At 36.1% G+C, this 21,756-nt stretch overlaps 1 non-coding gene across 1 annotated transcript; it reads right to left on the bottom strand.

Annotated features, from left to right (window-relative positions):
• Positions 1 to 17,409: 17,409 nt before the first annotated feature.
• On the bottom strand, positions 17,410 to 17,514 carry LOC143663753 (U6 spliceosomal RNA). Its single transcript, XR_013166139.1, has one exon. It is a non-coding gene; the product is annotated as a U6 spliceosomal RNA (small nuclear RNA).
• Positions 17,515 to 21,756: the final 4,242 nt, after the last annotated feature.

Below are 21,756 nucleotides of genomic sequence, written 5' to 3'. Positions count from 1 at the left end.
ATTTTCTGTTCCATATGGTATTAGCTTGAATTTCATGGAAGTTTTGCCCTTTGAAAATGATTTAAAATAAGTTCTTGCTATTGAGAAATTTAAAATATGAGGCAAGGTGATTTATTGGGTAGAAATCTGAACTAAATATACAAAGATGGGTTTTATTTATACACGATTTGCACAATCTTGGACATGCTACTGACCTTTGAAGGGTATTGCCCTAAAAGATACAGCTCTTCTGTTTTTTTGTTGCTGTTTGTTTGTTTTGGTAGGTGTTATCTTTGGAGTTTTCCTCCACATAAGATTGACAAAGCAAAAATCCCTGGAGATGGAGACAGATATTGCTAACAAGCCAATTTTACTTAGCTAAACTGTGAACAAATTCAGGGTATATGGAATACCTCCTTACTGTGAATATAAGATATGTCTCTGCTTCAAAGTCCAGTCTCAAGTTTGATTTCATTCTGTTTCAAAACAACAAAGCTTTCTGATTGATATCACTATGAGCAATTATGTTCCCTCATCAATACCAGGTTGCCCTATAACATGCATGGTGTTTGCAAAGCAGTCAGCTAATGGACACTTCTGTTTGTTGGGAAGTATTTGGAGCTTTTCCTCATATCTTTGAATTTGGAGTACAGCTCATTCTATATTTTTAATCTCTCTCCTATTAATAAGTAGGGATATACCACATACCCTTGGTTGGGGGAGGTGGTATTCAAGATATTTAACAACTAATATAGCATGGCTATTGAATTAATCAGAAAAGATGACTGTTGCGAACAACTGGAATACAGAGCAAGCCAGCTGGAAATCAGTTCTGCTCTTAAGCTCAGGTTATGTTGTCAGAGGTTGAGTGTAGGAGACTATGTGAATGCCTCACCCATTTCCCCTGGGAATTTGCCATTTCATGATATGCCACAGATATACTGCATGTACCACTACCTCTCTGCCTGAGGGGTTTTTTTTCAGCCTTTTGCAAAATGCATACAGAAGGTGCTGGAGAATTAATGCTACCAGGAGAAAGTTTTAGCTAATAATGAATAGAAATTGGTTTGTAAATACCCCCATATTCTTTACCTTGGTCAGGACAACTCTGAAGCATGTTCCACATGGTCTCCAGAAAATCCTCAGTAGGACAGAGTGCCTATTGTTTAAAGTGGTATAGTCTCATTCATGCATCCTTTACTAGTTTCTGTGTCTTATCATATCTCCCTTTCAAGTGCTTGAGATCACTCAGATAAGCATGTAAAACAAAAAACAGGAAGTGGCACTGATCTCTGGAGGGAGGGATGGTTTACCTAACTGGATGTGTATTCTGAGTGTGGGTGTCCCTTTCCTACAACTCAATCAAAGCCGTTATTGAAGATACAGGATTCTGCATAACATTTCCTGGGATTAAGGAACCTATTTTTTGGCAAAGGAGGCAAATGATCATGGAATTCATGGGTTCTATCATATGCTCCTTAACCTTAGAGTAGCTGGCTTGATAAAACACTGGGATAGATTTTTAAAAACATGGCAGGGTACAGCCCTGCAGGAGGGGCATTGTCCTTTAAGATGTGATATAATTTTGAACCAATGGCCATAGAATACATGCATCCAGGGAGAGGGGTGGAAGTCTAAGAGGCCCTTTTCCCTATTTCTCAGTAACCTATTTGAGGAAACTATACTTCCTACCCCCTCTGTTGGATTAATGGCCCTAATTCCTTGGGTGGAGACTGGCATGTCTACCAGGGGACACAATAACAGTCCCAGTACATAGTTGCTGCCTGGTCATTTGAGGTTTCTGTGCCATTTAACCAACCACATACAGAGAAAGGGTTTATTATATCAAGAGATAATTGACCCTCGTTATAACAAGGAAACAAGATTGCTGCTCCATATGAAAGGCAAGGAAAAGTATGTTCGAAACCAGAGGAATTTCCTGGGACTTTCCTTGGTGCTTTCATGCTCAGTAATAACTGTTAATGACCAATTGAAGCAACTACAACATATAGCTAGCAGGGTTGAACATCTCAGGGACAAGGGAAAGTACCGATTCAAGTTGAGTGGGGTAGGCGGTAGCAGAATATGTAGAATGTTGATTATGGTTTGCTATCAACTGCAGTAGGGGGGGATATAGCTCACTGCATTACATTTCCTATTGTAAAGCTCCATTAACTTATTTGTATTTTAGAAAGAAGCAGTGATGGGACAAATTGAATTTATCTTGGAAACAAGTGAATTATAAACATTTCAAGTAGATGTTGGAGCCCTAAGCATATCCCCTTAACATCTGTTGTTGCAGTAGCACTCCAGTTGTGGTACATAATGATGATATTCTATTTTCAGATCCCACGGTTCTGTGCCTGAGGGCTTTCACTTAGCCTTTGCCCAAGGCAGTCCAGAAGTGCTGGGGAGTTAATGCCCTCAGGAAAAGCTCTCAACAAATATGAATGGGGGGTTGAGCATAAATACCCTAGAAACAAGCACCCACGTTGAGACAGCTCTGAAGCTCCTTTCACGCTGTTTTTTAGAGTTTCCTAGCAGGACTGAACCCCTAGAGGGTTTGCAGTACTAACTTGTTCATTAATACCCCTCTGAACCGTCTTCCTTTCCTTCTCTGTCTCCCTTGCCCTCCACTCTAATGGTGTTTTTTGGGATCACCTCTTAACCTCCCAAATAAAACACTTAGACACAAAGCCACGGAACTAAACAAAGTTAAAAAGGAGTGTTGAACGTTGGGCTTCTTGGATATTTTATTGTGTTAAAGTGCACTATGCATCTAGAAAGAAGAAAATCTAGAAGAATTTGTCAATCTCATTCAACCATACCACTTTTTAATTTTATTTTATAACAATTCCTGTGTTTTTGTAACTATAATTTTAGTAATGTATATACAACCTAAAATATTCCCCTTTAACCATATTCATATATATATTTCAGTAGGGTTAATTCCATTCACAATGTTGTGCAGCTATCACCCTCATCGATTATCACACCTTTTGCAGCACTCACACCGGGAATTCTGTATTAATTAAGCTTTGATTTCCACTTCCTCAGCATTCCCCAACTTCTGGCAAATTATATTCAACTTTCTGACTGTATGAGTTTGCTTATTATAATTTTTCATATTAGTGAAGTTATGCAATATTAGTCCTTTTGTATCTGCTTATTTCACTCGACACGATGTCTTCAAGGTTCATCCATGTTGTTGCATATACCAGAACCTCATTCCTTTTCATGATTGCTTTACATTCCATTGTATATATATACATTTTACTTATCTATTCATCTCTTGATGGACACTTGGGTTGCTTCCATCTTTTGACAATTGTGAATAATGATGCTATGAAAATTGGTGTATGAATATCTGTTGAAGTACCTGCTTTCAATTCTTTTAAGTAGATACCTGGAAGTGGGATTGCCGAGTTATATGGCAATTCTAAGCTTAATTTTATGAGGAGTGGTCAAATTGTTTTCCACAGCAGCAGTACCATTTTACATTCTCACCAACAATGAATATGTCCCTATTTCTCTACATCTTCTACAATACTTTTAAAAATTTTCTTTCAATAGTAACCATTCTAGTCGATGTGAAATATGAAAAGGATATTCCATGCTCAACCTATGAGCATGGAGTAGCCTTCCATTTAAATAGTTTTTTAAATCTGTTTAGCAATATTTTGTAGTTTTCCATGTATAAATTCTTTATATACTTGTTTAAATTTATTCCTGGAAATGTGAAATCTCCCACTACTGCAGTTGATATCAAGCTATAATCAACATTCTATATATACAGCTACCACCTACCCTACTCAACTTGAATCAGCACTTTCCCTTGTTCCTGAGATGTTCAACCCTGCTAGCTATATGTTGTAGTTGCTTCAACTGGTCATTAACAGTTATTACTGAACATGAAAGCACCAAGGAAAGTCCCAGGAAATTCCTCTGGTTTCAAACATACTTTTCCCTGCCTTTCATATGTAGCAGCAATGATGCTTATTATGTTGAAGAAATTTCCTTCTATTCATTGTTTTCTAAATATTTTTATCAAAAAGGGGGATGGATTTTGTCCAACACCTCTTCTTCAAAAATTTTGATGATTATGTGGCTTCCTCCCCTTTTTCTGTTAATGTGGGGTGTTACCTTAATTGATTTTCTTATGTTCCATGTGCATATCTGGAATAAATTCAATTTAATCATGGTGTATAATTCTTTCAATATGCTGTTAAATTCTGTTTGCTTGTATTTTGTTGGTGATTTTTACATCTACATTCATAAAGGACATTGGTTTGTAATTTTCTTTTCTTGTGATATTTTTATATGGCTTTGTTGTGAGGGTGATGTTTATTTTATAGAATAAATTCAGTAGTGTTCCTTTCTCTTCAGTTTTTTGCAAGAGTTTGAGAAGGAATTGTACAAATTCTTTTTGGAATGTTTGATAGAATCCCCTGTGCAGACATCTGGGCTTTCTTTTGTTGGGAAGTTTTTAATTACTCATTCAATCACTTTACTTGTAATTAGTCTGATGAGATTTTCAATTGTTCTAGAGTCAGTGTAGGTAGTTTATGTGTTTTTAGGAATTTCTCTATTTTATCCATGTTGTGTAACTTGTTGGTGTTCACTTGTTCATAGTATCATCTTATAGTCCTTATAGTGGGGTCAACAGTAATGTTCCCTTTTGTATTTCTGCTCTTATTTTATTCACCTTAAGATATTTACTGCTTTTCCTTGTGATTTCTTCTTTGACTTATTGATTGTCTATGTGCGTGTAATTTGTCTTCCATATGTTTGTGGATTTTTCAGTTTTCCACCTGTTATTGATTTTTAACTTCATTCCACTGTGGTCAGTGAAGAAGCTTCACATAATTTTGATTTTTAAAAATATATTGAAACTTGTTTTGTGTTTAAACATGAGGTATATGGTGGAAAATGATTCATGTACATTTGAGAAGATTTTGTATCCTGTTGTTTAGTGCTACAGTGTTCTCTATAAGTTTGTTAGGTTTAGTATACTTATCATAATGTTCTAATTTTCTATTTCTTTATCAATCCTTTGGCTAGATGTTTTATCTATTGATGAAAGTGGTGTATTAAAGTCTCCAATTTTTATTGGAGGGGTGTCTATTTCTCCCTTTGTTTGTCTCATGTATTTTAGAGCAGAGTGGTTAGTTGCATAAATATTTATGAATGTTATATCTTCCTGGTGGGTCTACTCTTTAATTACAATATAGTGCCCATATTTGTCTCTTGTAACAATTTTTGACTTACAATCTATTTTGTCTGATATTAGTATAGTTATCCCAGATCTCTTTTGCTTACTGTTTGCATGGGTTATCTTTTTCCATTCTTTCACTTTCAACTTATTTCATCTTTGGGTTTAGGGTGAGTCTCTTGTAAAGAACATATAATTGGATCATATTTTTTATCATTTTGCCAATATGTATCTTTTAATTAGGGAGTTTAATCCATTTACATTCAGTGTTATTACTGTATGGAAAAACTTCAGCAATTTTGTCCTAGGTTTTTATGGCATATCTTTTTTGTCTCACTTTCCTTTATTGTTGCCTCTTTTTCCATATAACTGACCTTTTGAAATTATATGAATGATCTATTTCTCATTCCATGTCTGTATGTTTTTAAAATACTTTGTTTGTGGTTATTTGGGGTTTGTATTACAAGTATATAACCTACTAGTTGGGAAAAATACCAACTTAACTTCAATAGCAAATATACTTCTGCCCCCATATCCCTCCATTTCCCCTCTTTATGTTATTTTTTTGTCATACAGTATCTCTATATTTTGGATGTATGTTGTCAGGAAGTACGATTTTTTCTTGTTCAATTGTATTCTAACTCATAGGAATTAAAGACTAGAGTTATGTATTGATGATACAGTACTAATTAGTTTTGTTTTACCCATTCAATTACACTGACTGAAGTTCTTCATTTTTTCACCCTTTAGCAATTCTTATAGGCAACGTGTTCGGATGATGAACTCTCTCAGATTTTGTTTGTCTGCAAGTATCTTGAACTCCCTCATTTTTGAAGGAACATTGTTCTGGATAAAGAATTTTTGGCTGAAAAATTTTCTCTATCAGTACCTTAATTATACCATACCATCACATTCTCACCTGCATGGTTTGCTATGAGAAATCAGCACTTACTCTTATTGAAGAGCCCTCATATGTGGTAAATTGCTTTTCGCTTGCTGCTTTCAAAATTCCTTGTTTATCTTTGACATTTGACATTCTGTTAAGTCTGTTTCTTGGAGTAGGTCTATTAGGTTTATCCTCTTTGGAATATGTTTTTTTTCTTGGACATATGTATTATGTCTTTCATAAGAATTGGGGAATTTTCAAACATTATATCCTCAGATACTCTTTCTGCCATTGTTTCCTTTTCTTTTCCTTCTGGGATTCCCATGATGCATTTTTGGTATGTTTTATGCTTGTCACACATGTTCTTTAGGCACTGCAGAGTTTTTCTTTTCTTTTCTCTATCTACTTTTCTGACTGTACGGTTTCAGTTGTCATATCTTCTAGTTCACTGATTCTTTTCAAATATTCTATTCTATTCCTCTAGTATATGTTTAATTTCCTATATTGTGCTTTTCATATCCATCATTTCTCTCGTGTTTCTTTTTAAATTTTCTAATTCGTCTTTTTGTTCACATACTGTCTTCTTAATATTCTATTTTTATATTCATATTTAGTTTATTTCTTTCCATCTTTTCCTGTCACTCTTCTAATTAATTTAGATTTGACCCAATGTTTTTGATTAGTTGTTCCAAAGTCTGTGTCTCCTCTGAAGTTTCCATTTATTCCTTTGACTAAGTGAAATCATCCTGGTTCTTAGTATAGCTTGTAAGTTTTTGCTGTAAGTTTTTGCTTGTAAGTTTTGCTGTCTGGGCATCTGATTATGTTGATGCATTAATACTAATGGTCAGTTTCTTCCTCTTGCCTACAGTTTTATTATACATTATCTATGGGTTAAAGTTCTTCTTTGATACTAACCCATTCATAATAACCCTTAATAGCAGCCCATAGTTAAAGATTCAGAATTTCTCAGGTCTTATGCACCTTTTTCCTGCCTTGGACCTTTTAAGATAGTGATTTTATGTTTAATTTTCTTAGCTCCAGGAGAGGTAACATTTTATAAGTGACAGACTTCAAAAATTTGTAGACATAAATAGTCAATGTCTATGTGTGAACCAAAATCGTCTACATGCACACTCAGTTTGGACAGAGAAAACTGAAACCATAGCTTGCTGTCTGCATTAACGTGGCTTTACTATTCACAACCATTTTGTTACTCTTCCAAGGTTGTCCTGCCCTCAAAATGATGTAGCTGTTTATTATGTGAACTTCCCAAATGACTCATCAACTCTAATAGGAAGCACCAACAGGCAATTTGCACTTTATGATCTTTAAACTCTTCAAAATCCTTGTCTTACTGTTTCTACCAATCTTGGATTATTGTTTTATGATCACTATCCAATCCTAATTGAGTCCCTGCATTGAAAGACTTGCCTTAAACCAAACCTCAACCTCTGCAGCAATCAGCCTAATGGGTCAAGTCTTGGTCAACGTTGGCCAATTTTTCGACTTTATGCCCTGGCTTCCAACTCAAGACTAACTAGAAAACGAGAATATGTTCCTTAAAGCAATGACACAAGATACACTGTTTCTAGTTAAGCCCTCTTTTCCATGACTACAACCTCCAATCAAGGCATTATGGAAGTTTTCACTTTTTCTCACTACAGAGGTGTGCCAGTTTGAATCTGTGGTGGACCCCAGAAAAGCCATGTTATTTAGTCCTCATTCAATATTGCTGGGTGGGAGCATTTTGAATGTTTCCATGGAAATGTGGCCCACACAGTTGTGGGTGGTAACTTTTGATTAGATGACTTCCATGGAGGTGTGTCTCCACCCATTGAAGGTGGAGTTGCTTGCTGGAATCCTTTAAAAGAGAAAACATTTTGGAGAGTGAACCTTTTGTAGAGCCATGAGAAAGCCAGCAGATGCTGGCATGTTCACCATGTGCCCTTCCAGCTGAGAGAGAACTCTGAACTTCATCAGCCTTCTTGAACCAAGGTATCTTTCCCTGGATGCCTTAAATTGGACATTTCTGTAGACGTGTTTTAACTGGAACATTTTCTCAGCCTTAGAACTGTAAACTTGTAAGTTATTAAAGTTCCCTTTTTAAAAGCCATTCCATTTCTGGTATATTGCGTTCTGGCAGCTAGCAAATTAGAACAAGAGGTTTCTCACTCTCCTGGCAGCTTTTGAGTCTCTGCAAAATGCAAGTGATGGTAGCTGACTGCCTTGCTATAGAAAGCTTTGAATAAATATTCTGTATGTTCCTGTGTGTAGACTACATTTATTTCCACAATCACAAGAATCCTTTAAGCTAGGTACATTCTACAAATGAAAAACTGAGGCATAGAAGGAGTATTTAAATTGTACAAATTCACAGAATTGATCATGGCGAAACTAAGATCCGAAACCAGTTTGTCTTACTCTATATCCTGCTTTAATCACCATTCTGGAAATAGTACTAAATCTAGGGTCTAGAAAAGCACTGAGTGTTAATGTTAAACTTTTTCTGAGCCTTGTGACCCTGGAAAATAAAGAGGGATAATGACACCCACTTTTCCATTTTGTTCCAGGAAATGGCTTATTGAAAAGATCATCCTTCCCTATATTTCTTAGCAAAAATGCCATATTACTTAACAAGACCCCCTTGTTTGCCTATGAAAAGGCCAAATACAGACTTTCCAAATTCCATTCTTTCCCTCATAAAAGATTAGCTGGACTGTTTGTCCTCACTGATCAATCAGAACAAAGTTCTTGGTAATTGACTTGGCCAAAATCCAGTTAAGCTTCTCTCCTTCCACAGTGCATCTGAACTTTGACTCCCTCTCATGCTGAGCCAGCATTTATGAATGCCTTTAAAGTCCCCTCATGAGTCAGCAGACTGCGAGGAAACACCTCCCCTGTCAATTGTCCAATTATGTCACTCACTCCTCCACACGACGTTCCTTTTAGCCTTATTTATTCCTTCTTATAAAACAAAATTTATTTAGGCCTAACCTTTATGACACATGTAGACCTTATGCTCAGTGTTCTCCCTATTGTACTGGATCCCCTCTCCCTATTGTAATAGTCCCGTCCCCCATATTGCAATATCATTTTCAAATAACATCTGTCTTCACCCAAGTCTGGATTTGTTTTTATTTAATATGTGCAAAGGAAATATAATGTGAGCCACAATTTTTGGCATTATATTTTTAGAAAGCTGAAAGAAACAGGTCAACTTAATTATAGTTACCTATTTTATTTAACCCAATATATCCAAAATATATTACCATTTCAACACGTGATAAATATAAAAATTATTAATGAGCTAATTTACATTTTTTTCAATACCCAGTCCTTGAAATCTACTGGCAGTTTTACATTTACAGAGCGTCTTAATTTGGACTAGTCACATTACAAATGCCCACTCAACACGTGGCTACTATATTGGACAATGTAGGAGCACCACAAGTATTTTTGGTGCAAGTTCCCTTTGTGTAGCTTCTAGTAAAATTTGTTTTTCTTGTTGGGCTCAACTTAACTGCTGCTGCTTCTTTTTCTTCTTCATTTTAGCTTCTACTATCTGCAAATTTTGTGTAATTTTTAGTTTTCAGATTTTACTGTGTTAGACACATTTTATCCTTCTGTCAAATAAATATTCGAATTCTCTGATAAAGAAATAAGAATGAAACTCAGCAACGCTTATTTTCTATTCTATGATTCTGTTTCAGCTGGGGGTAAGGAGACATTCCTGGCTTATCTAAAATTAATTACTGCCATTTAACTCATATGTACAGAAATAATGAGTAAAATAACTCCAAAATATCTCCTAATCAGACACACTCAATAATTTGAGTTGGTTGGGTATTTGAAATCGAATACTGTGGTGATAAGCTGTGGGAGGCTAGAAAGGAACAAGGGAAGATTGTACTTGATCAAAAAGTGTTTATTTATGCCTTTTCTGGAATTGTTCCATATTTGTTCTTGTAATAAAATCATAAAAAACAGCATTGTTTTTATTGATCCTTCAATTATTCACATTTAGTTTCTGGATCATCTTTGCAAATTGAGCAATGGCTTAGGATCTCTTTCTGTTGCTTGAGCACATCTCTAGAGATTGCTTACAAACATCACAACATACTCAGCATTTGAGAAACTGAAATAGATCTGAGAAGGATTGCTGCTTCAGTGGTGCATATTTCTCCACGAATTTTCCAAGTGTCCCTCCACTGTCATCACTAATGTAGTATTGTTCATTGACTGAACACATGGCTGTCTTTGCTTGAGTTGCGAGTCACAAATATGATTGATAGGCCAGTGTCCAGGCACTCTTTCTCTAAGGTATGGCTTAGGATTCTTTTTCATTTCCCCTTTTTTTCTTCTTTTCAGCTTCAGCTTTCATAAGCAGTGTGAATTTCACACCATCTGAAAGAAATTAAAAAAAAATTGAATTCCACCAAAATTTATTCCGAACTTAGTGTATGCCAGACATTGTGCTAAACACTGGGTAGGCACAACTGAGTAAGAAACTCAGGAATCTGGTAGTTTAAGTCTGGAAATATGAAAGTGAATAAACAACTATGACAAAGCATGATCAGCGCCAAGCATCAGTGAGGAAGAGATAGTTCCACAGGACGGTGGGAGGTTAGTAAGAAACTAGAGTATGGTAGTTACATTTGATCTGCTATTCTCATTTGGGTGATGTTGGTTTATTTCTACAATCATAAGAAACATCTGAGGTAAGTACTTTTACAAATAAAAAACAAACAAACCCTGAAACCTGATCATACTGATCAGAAAAGGAATGATACCGCAAGTAGAGGAACTAGCACTGGAATGGGGCATGATGGGTTCAAGTTGAGTTGCTAGATATTGGATGGAGTAGGTTAAAGCTGAGACTAATCTTAGAGTTTTGAACTGCGGTTAGATTGTAAATCATCTCGTAAACCAGAATAAAGAGTTTGCAATTTTTTCTTGTAGTTAAGTGGGAACAAAAGGAGATGGTAAAGTAATGACATGATGTAATTTTGGAGATATTGTAGAGAATGATTTGAAGAGGAATACTGATACAGCACATAAAACATGCCTTGATTTGGACATTGGCAAATGTGATTTTCAGATTCTACCTTTTCTTTTTCTAAATTTGCTGTTCTAAGTTTGGGTTCCCTGCCCACGTACCTTTGTGTTTGTTAAAGGGCACCCTTTGTGTCCGATTACATGAGGCTCTCCATACTAGTGGTAACCTGAACGTGGGGTGTGAGGCCTCATCTTCTGGAATGGAGCACTGACCACTGTGGGGGATCTGAGGGGCAACAGCAATGCCAGCAGAACCATATTGTACCATGTATAGGTTTGCAAACTGAAAACCTGAATCGTGCCCTTAAGTTGATAAACTTATCCTTGAAACAGGACATTTGGTCATCATGACTCTGGTGGCATATCTAATCAGTGCATACATTTTACCCTTGGTAGGCAATCTAAAACTAACAGAAAAGCAACAAAAGAAACAATAATCATTAGACAATCTCCCTGTAAATACACTTATACAATTTATTGCTTATGAGCCTCCATTTTAGTGTATGTTTGTGTGACACATAGACACACAAACACACTCAGCTCATCCCCTATTTATTTAAGAGACATAGTGATACACCACAGACACAGGGACAAAGAGTGAAAGATATACCTACAAAACACCCACAGAGACTCATACACACAGACACCCATACTTGGAAATACGAAGAACCTAGCCCCTTACTTGTTTGAAAATAAAGAGGAATGAACTACTGATGCATCTACAACATGGGTTTACCTTAAAAGCGCCAAACGAAAGATGCCAGACACTGAAGACCATGTATTGTGAAAATCAATCTACACGAAATTTCCAGAATAAGCAAATCCATAGAGTCAGAAAAAAGATAAGTGGTTGCCAGGAGCTGAGGAGAGGGCGGATTCGAGAACGACAGCTTAATGTGTACAGAGTTTCTTTTTGGGGTGATGAAAACACTCTGGAATTTGATTGTGGTGATGGTTGCACAACACTGTAAATATTCTAAAAAACAGAGAACCGCATGCTTTAAAACGGTTAAAATGTTGAATTTTACCTCAATAAAAATGCAAAAGAGATAATATCACACACAAACATACATGCACACACATAGCACCAGAGAGAGAGAGAGAGAGAGAGAGAGAGAGAAACAGTGACTACACACAGCACACAGGGAAGAAAAAAGAAAGCTTATATATACCAACATATTCTGAGAGAAACATGACCATAGATAAATTCGCAGAATTTATTTTCACAGATAGAGAGAAGAGAGAGGAAGAAAATGCATAATTATTAAAGTTGAAGTAGAGGTAAAACTTTTTCTGTATTGAAAGGTAATGAAATCAAGGTAAACAAGAACCCTGGTTTATAAATGAAATACGCAATTAGGAAGAATTGACATGCCCCCAAAGAAGATTTAAGGTACATGAAGAGTGACTTTATTTTTTTTAAGTGATAGTTTTAGTCTATGGCAATGCACAAGATGCAAAATGGTATCCCCAGTCACTTAAACCATTTAATTACAGAATAAAAGAACACATGAAAGGGAATAATTGGAATTTGGGACTTGTAGGAATGTTTTTTGTAGTTACACAGAGGCACTCATCATTAACATCCATGACATTGAATTAAGAGTAAATAATTAGTGTTTGAATATGGTGTGGAAAGGAATAACAATTATCCAGAATAAATTTAACTAGTTTCTTGTATATAAATTTGGCCTTCATTTTCTTAGTGGAAAATAGCTTTATTATTTCCGTTGATAATATTTTCCTTATAAAGGACTGTTCTAATATTGTCATACCTTCCAGGCTTGCTATTAATTTTAATAAGAATTTAATAAGTGTAAGATCCATTGGGAATTTGCAACTGAAAGTTACCAGATGTTCTGTGTGAGGACAATGCGGTTTAGGTATAATTGAATGCTGTTGCACTGTTCTCACCTTTTTTAAAAGAAGTTGTGTATCTGCTATTCTAAACCTAATTCACAATCAGGGCTCTTACTGTTTCCCTCTTTGTTATTTAAATTGTATCCTTGCTATTTTTATGATGGAAACTTTGTATTGGCTCAGAGAACATGTTGTCACTTCTCCACTAATTGTTGTAAGAAAGGAAGAAAAAAGTTTGTCTCATACACTGGGGTTGGAGGAAAATAACTATTCTCCATAGTAGCTTGACTTCACCTTATTTTTCCAAGGTTATGTCCTCAGTATATTCTTGAAAGAGTGCTTTCAGCTAAATGCCTCCTTATTATGAATGAAGCCCTCTTATTGTTCACAGGAATGCTGGAAGTTCCCTTTCCCTAGCTTCTTTCTTTTATTATCCTCTTTTATCTTGTTCACTTTCATCTTATGCTTTCTTTGTGGCTTATAGAATGAGTAAGCTGCATCAAGGAAGGGTAATGGCCATCACTTAGACAGTAGTCATTGGAGGTTTCTATAAAGTTTATAACTGTTGATAATGCTTGCAGAGTAAATAAAAGTGCTGTCATTTATTTGGAAGATATGGAAGAGTGTTTGAATATAATAATAATATATACACAATTAAATATTATTAAAATTGGTGGTTGAGAATTTGATATATATATGTTGATTTGCAGGAATTAGAAATGGGCATGGATTTGGAAGCTGCTGAAATAAAACAGTCATAAGTTTACAAGAATTTCCCAAGGCAATGAATGACCAGGGGGCAATGTGGCAATGTGGAATTGTTTGATAGGAAAGATTTTTTTTTTTTCAATTTTTTTTATTAATCAAAAAAAAGAAAAGAAATTAACACAACATTTAGAAATCATTCCATTCTACACATGCACTCAGTAATTCTTAATATCTTCACATAGATGTATGATCATCATTTCTTAGTACATTTGCATCGATTTAGGAAAAGAACTAGCAAAACAGCAGAAAAAGATATAGAATGTTAATATAGAGAAGAGAATTAAAATAATAATACTAATAATATATATATATATATAAAAAGGAAAAAGAAAAAAAACAAAAACAAAAGATACAAACACACAAACAAACAAACAAAAAACCATATTTCAGGTGCAGCTTCATTCAGTGTTCCAACCTAGTTACATTACACTTAGGTATTATTGTGCTGTCCATTTTTGAGTTTTTGTATCTAGTCCTGTTGCACAGTCTGTATTCCTTCAGCTCCAATTACCCATTATCTTACCGTTTCTAACTCCTGCTGGTCTCTGTTACCAATGATATATTCCAAGCTGATTCTCGAATGTCGGTTCACATCAGTGGGACCATACAGTATTTGTCCTTTAGTTTTGGGCTAGACTCACTCAGCATAATGTTCTCTAGGTCCATCCATGTTATTACATGCTTCATGAGTTTAGTCTGTCTTAAAGCTGCATAATATTCCATTGTAGGTATACGCCACAGTTTGTTTAGCCACTCGTCTGTTGATGGACATTTTGGCTGTTTCCATCTCTTTGCAATTGTAGATAATGCTGCTATAAACACTGGTGTGCAAATGTCCGTCTGTGTCTTTGCCCTTAAGTCCTTTGAGTAGATACCTAGCAGTGGTATTGCTGGGTCGTAATCCATTCTGCCATTCTATGTCTTTTGATTGGGAAATTCAGTCCATTAACTTTTAGTGTTATTACTATTTGGATAATATTTTCCTCTACCATTTTGGCTTTTGTATTATATATATCATATCTGATTTTCCTTCTTTCTACACTTTACTCCATACCTCTCTCTTCTGTCTTTTCGTATCTGACTCTAGTGCTCCCTTTAGTATTTCTTGCAGAGCTGGTCTCTTGGTCACAAATTCTCTCAGTGACTTTTTGTCTATAAATGTTTTAATTTCTCCTTCATTTTTGAAGGACAATTTTGCTGGATATAGGAGTCTTGGTTGGCAGTTTTTCTCTTTTAGTAATTTAAATATATCATCCCACTGTCTTCTAGCTTCCATGGTTTCTGCTGAGAAATCTACACATAGTCTTATTGGGTTTCCCTTGTATGTGACAGATTGTTTTTCTCTTGCTGCTTTCAAGATCCTCTCTTTCTCTTTGACCTCTGACATTCTAACTAGTAAGTGTCTTGGAGAATGCCTATTTGGGTCTAATCTCTTTGGGGTGCGCTGCACTTCTTGGATCTGTATATTTAGGTCTTTCATAAGAGTTGGGAAATTTTCAGTGATAATTTCTTCCATTAGTTTTTCTCCTCCTTTTCCCTTCTCTTCTCCTTCTGGGACACCCACAACACGTATATTTGTGCGCTTCATATTGTCATTCAGTTCCCTGATTCCCTGCTCAAGTTTTTCCATTCTTTTCCCTATAGTTTCTGTTTCTTTTTGGAATTCAGATGTTCCATCCTCCAGTTCACTAATTGTAGCTTCTGTCTCTTTAGATCTACCATTGTAGGTATCCATTGCTTTTTCCATTTTTTCTTCTTTGTCCTTCACTCCCACAAGTTCTGTGATTTGTTTTTTCAGATTTTCTATTTCTTCTTTTTGTTCAGCCCATGTCTTCTTCATGTCCTCCCTCAATTTATTGATTTGGTTTTTGAAGAGTTTTTCCATTTCTGTTCGTATATTCAGCATTAGTTGTCTCAGCTCCTGTATCTCATTTGAACTATTGGTTTGTTCCTTTGACTGGGCCATATCTTCAATTTTCCGAGCGTCATCCATTATTTTTTGCTGGTGTCTGGGCATTTGATCAGATTTCCCTGGGTGTGGGACCCAGCTGGTTGAAAGCTTTTTCTGTGAAATCTCTGGGCTCTGTTTTTCTTTTCCTGCCCAGTAGGTGGCGCTCGTGGTGGTCGTTTGTCTGCGGGGCAGTCGGCCCGGGAAACCGTGTATGGAGGCGGGGGTCGCTGGCTGCGGCTTGGGGGAGTGCCGGTCCAAATTGCCCAGCTGGCCCGAGACGCCAAGCGTGATGGGAGGGCCCCACTATCCAATGTTCCCAGTCAGACCGGGGAGCCACGTGCGTGGAGGGGACCCCAGTCGCCAGCCGCCCCGGCAGGGAAAACGTGCGCCCCTCGGGTATCTCACCGCAGCGGATTCTCCCTGCCCGTTCAGCCATTCCAGAATGGGGTACGCTGTCTTTTTGGTCTCTGTCGTGACTCCGGGAGCTGTTTCGTGTTGTTTCTGTTTCTTTAGTTGCTTTTCTGGAGGAGGAACTAAGACCTGCGCGTCTTACTAAGCCGCCATCTTTTCCGGAAGTCCCGATAGGAAAGATTTTGAACAAGCAGAAGTGTGAGATCATTTTGAACTAATGGGAAAAGTGGTACTTGAGGATGTCTTCCAGTTTTCTGGGTTAAGAAAATAGAAATATTTTGATGTCTGGTAATTGAAACGGGAATCGATTGAAGATGAGATTGAATATTTGATTTCCATTCTGAAAATGTATTTAAGGTCAGCATATAATTATCCAGTTTTCCCAGGACCATTTGTTAAAGAGACTATTCTTTTCTGGGTGAGTTAACTTAGCAGCCTTGTCAAATATCAATCAGCCATAGATGTAAGGGTCTATTTCTGAACTCTCAATTTGATTCCATTGGTTAATATATCTGCTATGTGACCACTGTAGTTTTGTAACATGTTTTAAAGTCAGGAAGTGTGAGTCCTCCAACCTTGTGCTTCTTTTCAAAGATATATATATATATATATATATATCTTTGAAAAAGTATATATATATATATATATATCTTTGAAAAAGTATATATATATATATATATACTTTTATTTTTTGGCTATTCAAAGTCCCTTACTATTCTTAATAAATTTGATAGTTAGCTTTCCTATTTCTGCAAAGTAAGCTGTTCAAATTTTGACTGAGATTGCACTGAATCCGTACATCAATTTGGGTAGAATAGACATCTTAGCAATATTTAGCTTTCCAACCTATGACTATGGAATACCCTTTAATTGGTTTAGGTCTTTTAAAATTTATTTTAACAATTTTTGTGTTATTCCTAGGTCTTGAAATGTTTGTATCAAGAAAAGATACTGGATTTTGTGAAATGGCTTTTCCATGGCAGTTGAGCTGACCGTGTACTTTTTTCCTTTTTTCATTTGTTAATGAGTGTATTGCATAAATTGATTTTCTTGTGTTGGACCACCTTGCATACTTGGGATAAAACCCACTTGCCCATGGTGTATGATTCTTTTAATATGACATTGAATTCAATTTGCAAGTATTTTGTTGAGGATTTTTGCACCTATATTCATTAGAGAAATTAGTAATTTTATTTTCTTGTGGTGTCTGTATCTGGATTTTGTATTACGGTTATTTGTCTTCATAGAATAAGTTAGGTAGTGTTCCCTCCTTTTTAATTTCTTTTTTTTAATATGGAATGCTTCACAAATTTGAGTGTCATCCTTGCGCAGGGGCCATGTTAATTCTCTGTATCATTTCAATTTTAGTATGTATGCTGCTGAAGCGAACACCCTCCTCTTTAATTTTTTGGAGGAGTTTGAGCCAGATTGGAACTTATTCTTCTTTAAATGATTTGCTAGAATTCTCCCATGAATCCATCTGATCCTAGATTTTTTTCTTGTTGTTGGAAGGTTTTTAATGAGCTATTCAATCTCTTTATTTTTAATTGATCTGTTGTGGTCTTCAATTTCATCTAGTATCAGCAGACTGTTTTTCTAGGAATTTATCCATATCATCTAAATTTGCTAATTTGTTGGCATACAGTTCAGAGTATTCTCTTATGATCCTTTTCATTTCTGAGGGTCAGTAGTGAGGCCACTCTTCTCATTTACAATTTTATTTATTTGCATCTTCTCTCTTTTATGTTTGTCAGTCTAGCAAAAGTTCTGTCAACTTTATTGATCTTTTCAAAGAGCAAACTTTTGGCTTTGTTTATTCTCTCTACTATTTTTTATTCTCAATATCATTTATGCCTGCTCTTATCTTTATTTCTTTCCTTCTGCTTGTTTGGGATTACTCTTCTGTTTTTCTAGTTCCCCCAAGTGTGTAGTAAGGTCTTTTATTTGAGCCCTTTCTTATTTGTTAATTAGGTACTTAGAGTTATACATTTCTACTGCCTTGCACTGCCTTCACTGCATCCCACATGTTTTGATATGTTGTATTCTCATTTTCATTGGTCTTAAGTTATTTACTTGATCTCTCCAAATTTCTTTTTTGACTCAATGATTGAGAGTGTGTTGTTTAACCTCCATATATTTGTGAACTTTCCAATTTTTCTGTTAATAATTTCCAGCTTCATTCCATTATGATAAGAGAAAATTTGTATAATTACAATCGTTTTAAATTTATTGAGTCTTGTTTTATGCCAATATGTGGTCTATCTTGGAGAACGATCCATGGGTACTTGAGAACAATGTTTACACTGCTATTGTGGGGCGCAATGCTCTGTATATGTCTTAGGACTAGCTCATTTATCATATTATTCAAGTTCTCTGTTTTTTTATTGATCTTTTGCATAGATGTCTATCTATTGTTGAGAGTGATATAATGAACTATGAAACTATTATTGTAGAGACATCTATTTCTCCCTTCAGTGTGCTCAGTGTTTGCTTCATGTATTTGGGACACAATGGTTAGATGTATAAATATTCATGATTGTTATTTCTTCTTCATGGCTTGCCCTTTTTCATAATATATAGCGTTCTTCTTTGTCTCATAACAGCTTTGTATTTAAAGTCTCTTTTGCCTGATATTATTATAACTACTCCAGCTCCTTTTGGTTACTCTTTTATGTGGACTACCATTGCCCAATCTTTCACTTTCAACCAATTTGTGCCTTTGGATCTAAGGTAGGTTCCTTGTAGGTAGCACATAGTTGGATCATACTTTTTTTTATCCATTCTGCCAATGTGTGTCTTTTGATTTGGGACTTTAATCCATTTTCATTTGATGTTATTACTGTAAAAGCAGTATGTCAGTTAATTATTTTATCCTTTGGTTTTTATATGTCATAACTTATTTTTGTCTTTCTTTTTATCCTTTCATTACCCTTACTGATAATCTTCATTTCTATACTCTCCTCCAAGACTCTCTCTTATCTTTTCCTTTCAGCCTGCAGAACCCCTTTCAATATTTCTTCCAAGGCAGGTCTCTTACTGACAAACTCTCTCAGTTTCTGTTTATATGTGAATGCTTTCATCGCTCCCTCATTTTTAAAGGTAATTTTTCTGGATAAAAAGTTCTTGGCTGCTGTAAGACAGAATAAAGTCATGAAGCATGTAACAGCATGGATGAACCTTAAGGACATTATGCTGAGTGAGATTAGCCAGAAACAAAAGGACAAATACTGTATGGTCTCACTGATATGAACTGACATTAGCAAATGAACTTGGATAATTTCAGTTGGTAACAGAGACCATCAGGAGATGAAAATACGGTAGATATTGGGTAACTGGAGCTGAAGGGATACAGATTGTACGACAGGACAATAAAAATTCAGAAATTCAGAAATGGATAGCACAATACTACCTAACTTTAATACAAAAATGTTAGAATACTGAATGAAGCTGAATGTGAGAATGATAGAGGGAGGAGGCCTGGGAACACAAATGAAATCAGAAGGAAAGATAGATGACAAAGACAGATGGTATAATCTAGGAATGCCTACAGTGTATAATGATAGTGACTAAATGTGCAAATTTAAAAATGTTTCTGCATGAGGAAGAACAAAGAAATGTCAATAACGCAGGGTGTTGAAAATAGATGGTAATTAATATTTTAAAACTTTAACGTATATGTGAGGCAGGCAAAAAATGTTTATTTGGTACAAAAAAAAATAAAGTTCTTGGCTGGTAGTTTTCTCTTTTGGTACCTTGAATATATCATACCACTGCCTTCTAGCTTTCTGGGTGTTCGATATGAAATTGACACTTAGGCTTATTCTGGTTCCCTTGTATGTCTTGACTTGCTTTTCTCTTACAACTTTCAGGATTTTCTCTTTCTCTTTGGCATTTGGTATTCTTACAACTAGGTATTTCAGAATAAGTCTATTAGGAGCTACTCTACTTAGAGTAAGTTGTGCTTCTGTTATGTGTAATATTTGTCTTTCATTAAAGTCGGAAAATTTTTGGCCCTTTTTCCCTTAGACATTCTTTCTGTCCCTTTTCCCTTCTCTTTTCCTTTTGGGACACCCATGAAGGTGCTGTCGTTCAAATGCCTGAGACCTTGCCTATTTTCCCATTATGTTCTCTATCTGTTCTTCTGTCTATAAGATTTCAATTGTCCTGTCTTCTAGTTCACTGATTCTTCTTTCTGCCTGTTGAAATTTGCTGTGGATTGCCTCTAGTGTACTTTTAGTCTCTATTATTGTGTCTTTCATTCCCATAACTTCTAAGTTTCATTTTATACTTTTCATTTCTTTTTTTGCTTACCCAGTTTCTTCTTAATATCCTTTATCTCTTTAGTCATTTTTCCTTCATCTCCTTGAAATGATTTAGAAGATTTTGCTTCAGCACCTTTTATTAGTGGTTCCAAATTCTGTGTCTCTTCCAAAATTTTAATATGTTTCTTTTATTAGGCCGTGTCTTCTTGTTTCTTAGTATGGCTTGGAAATTTTTGCTGATGTCTAGGCATTTGATTATCTTGATGAGTGTACTCTGAGGGTAGCTTCAATCTCTTGCCTAGGGTTTTATACTTGATTAGCTTTGTGCTAAGGCTCTTCTTTGATAATTGGTTCAATTTATTCTAGACCTTTAGAATATTCTATGTTTAACTGGTCAGAATTTTAAAGCTTTTTTCATCTGATTCTTGGTTTTTGAGGTAAAATTTTTATGATTGTACTATTCATGCAACTGTTTCACCTCCAGGAGAAAGCTTCCTTTTCTCCGTTCCTTGTCCCAAAATCTTCATCTGTTCTGTTTTGTTTTTTTTCTCTATAGTTTTTTGACACTCCTTCCATTGTCTCTAGTTGCTTTTGCCTAGAAGGCAAATCCTGGAAAGAGGGTCACCCCAGAGAGAAGGTTACTATTTCAATATTTCCCAGTAAGACAGGGTCAGGGACCCACAAAGGGTGCTCGAACTGGTTCCAAAGTGCTCTGGGAAGAGCATCAGAAAAGATATTAAAAGCCTTTTTGATGGTGCTCCAGAGCTGCACTTTCCTGGCTTGCCCAGCAGATGGAACTCTTCATCAAATGTCATGCAAAACTAAGGAGGAGCTGTGTCTTTAAAACTGTACCACCTCTTCCCTTAATGGGGCTTAAACAATGGCTGCTGCCACTTTTGACCAGGGTGGATTGAAACAGTAGTTCAGAGCCACGATCAATGCTTGGCCATGCTCCACTCCCACACCCACCTCTTTTCTTGGGGAAGAGGATTTTCATGTCCCTTTCTGAAAGCAGTAGCTAACTAGGAACTGGGTCCTGAGACGGCCTGCTGGGAAAGTGGGGGACATGTGCTAGCAGTCACCACATGGAGAGAACTACTCACAGCTCTGTACTGCATTTTATCAGCCTCTTCCTCCCGTTCTTCCCTGAATGCTGTACAGTATTTTCTTGCCTCCAGAGCCCCAGAGGAGTTGTTTTCACACTTCCTGCCTGCTTCCTAGCTGGTTCATAGAAAAGAATGAGTCCTGTATCTCCCTACTCTACCATATTCACCAGAATTCCTCTACCATCCATTGATATTTTTTTGCTATTCCTCCATCTCAAACCCTGAGGATCAATTCTAAGGATATCTCAGTTTCCCTGATGGGTTAT

This window comes from Tamandua tetradactyla, chromosome 19 (assembly GCF_023851605.1).
Source record: "Tamandua tetradactyla isolate mTamTet1 chromosome 19, mTamTet1.pri, whole genome shotgun sequence".
NCBI lineage: Eukaryota > Metazoa > Chordata > Mammalia > Pilosa > Myrmecophagidae > Tamandua > Tamandua tetradactyla.
The sequence above is the reverse complement of the archived record's forward strand: the minus strand, read 5'-3'. Positions and strand labels throughout refer to the sequence as shown.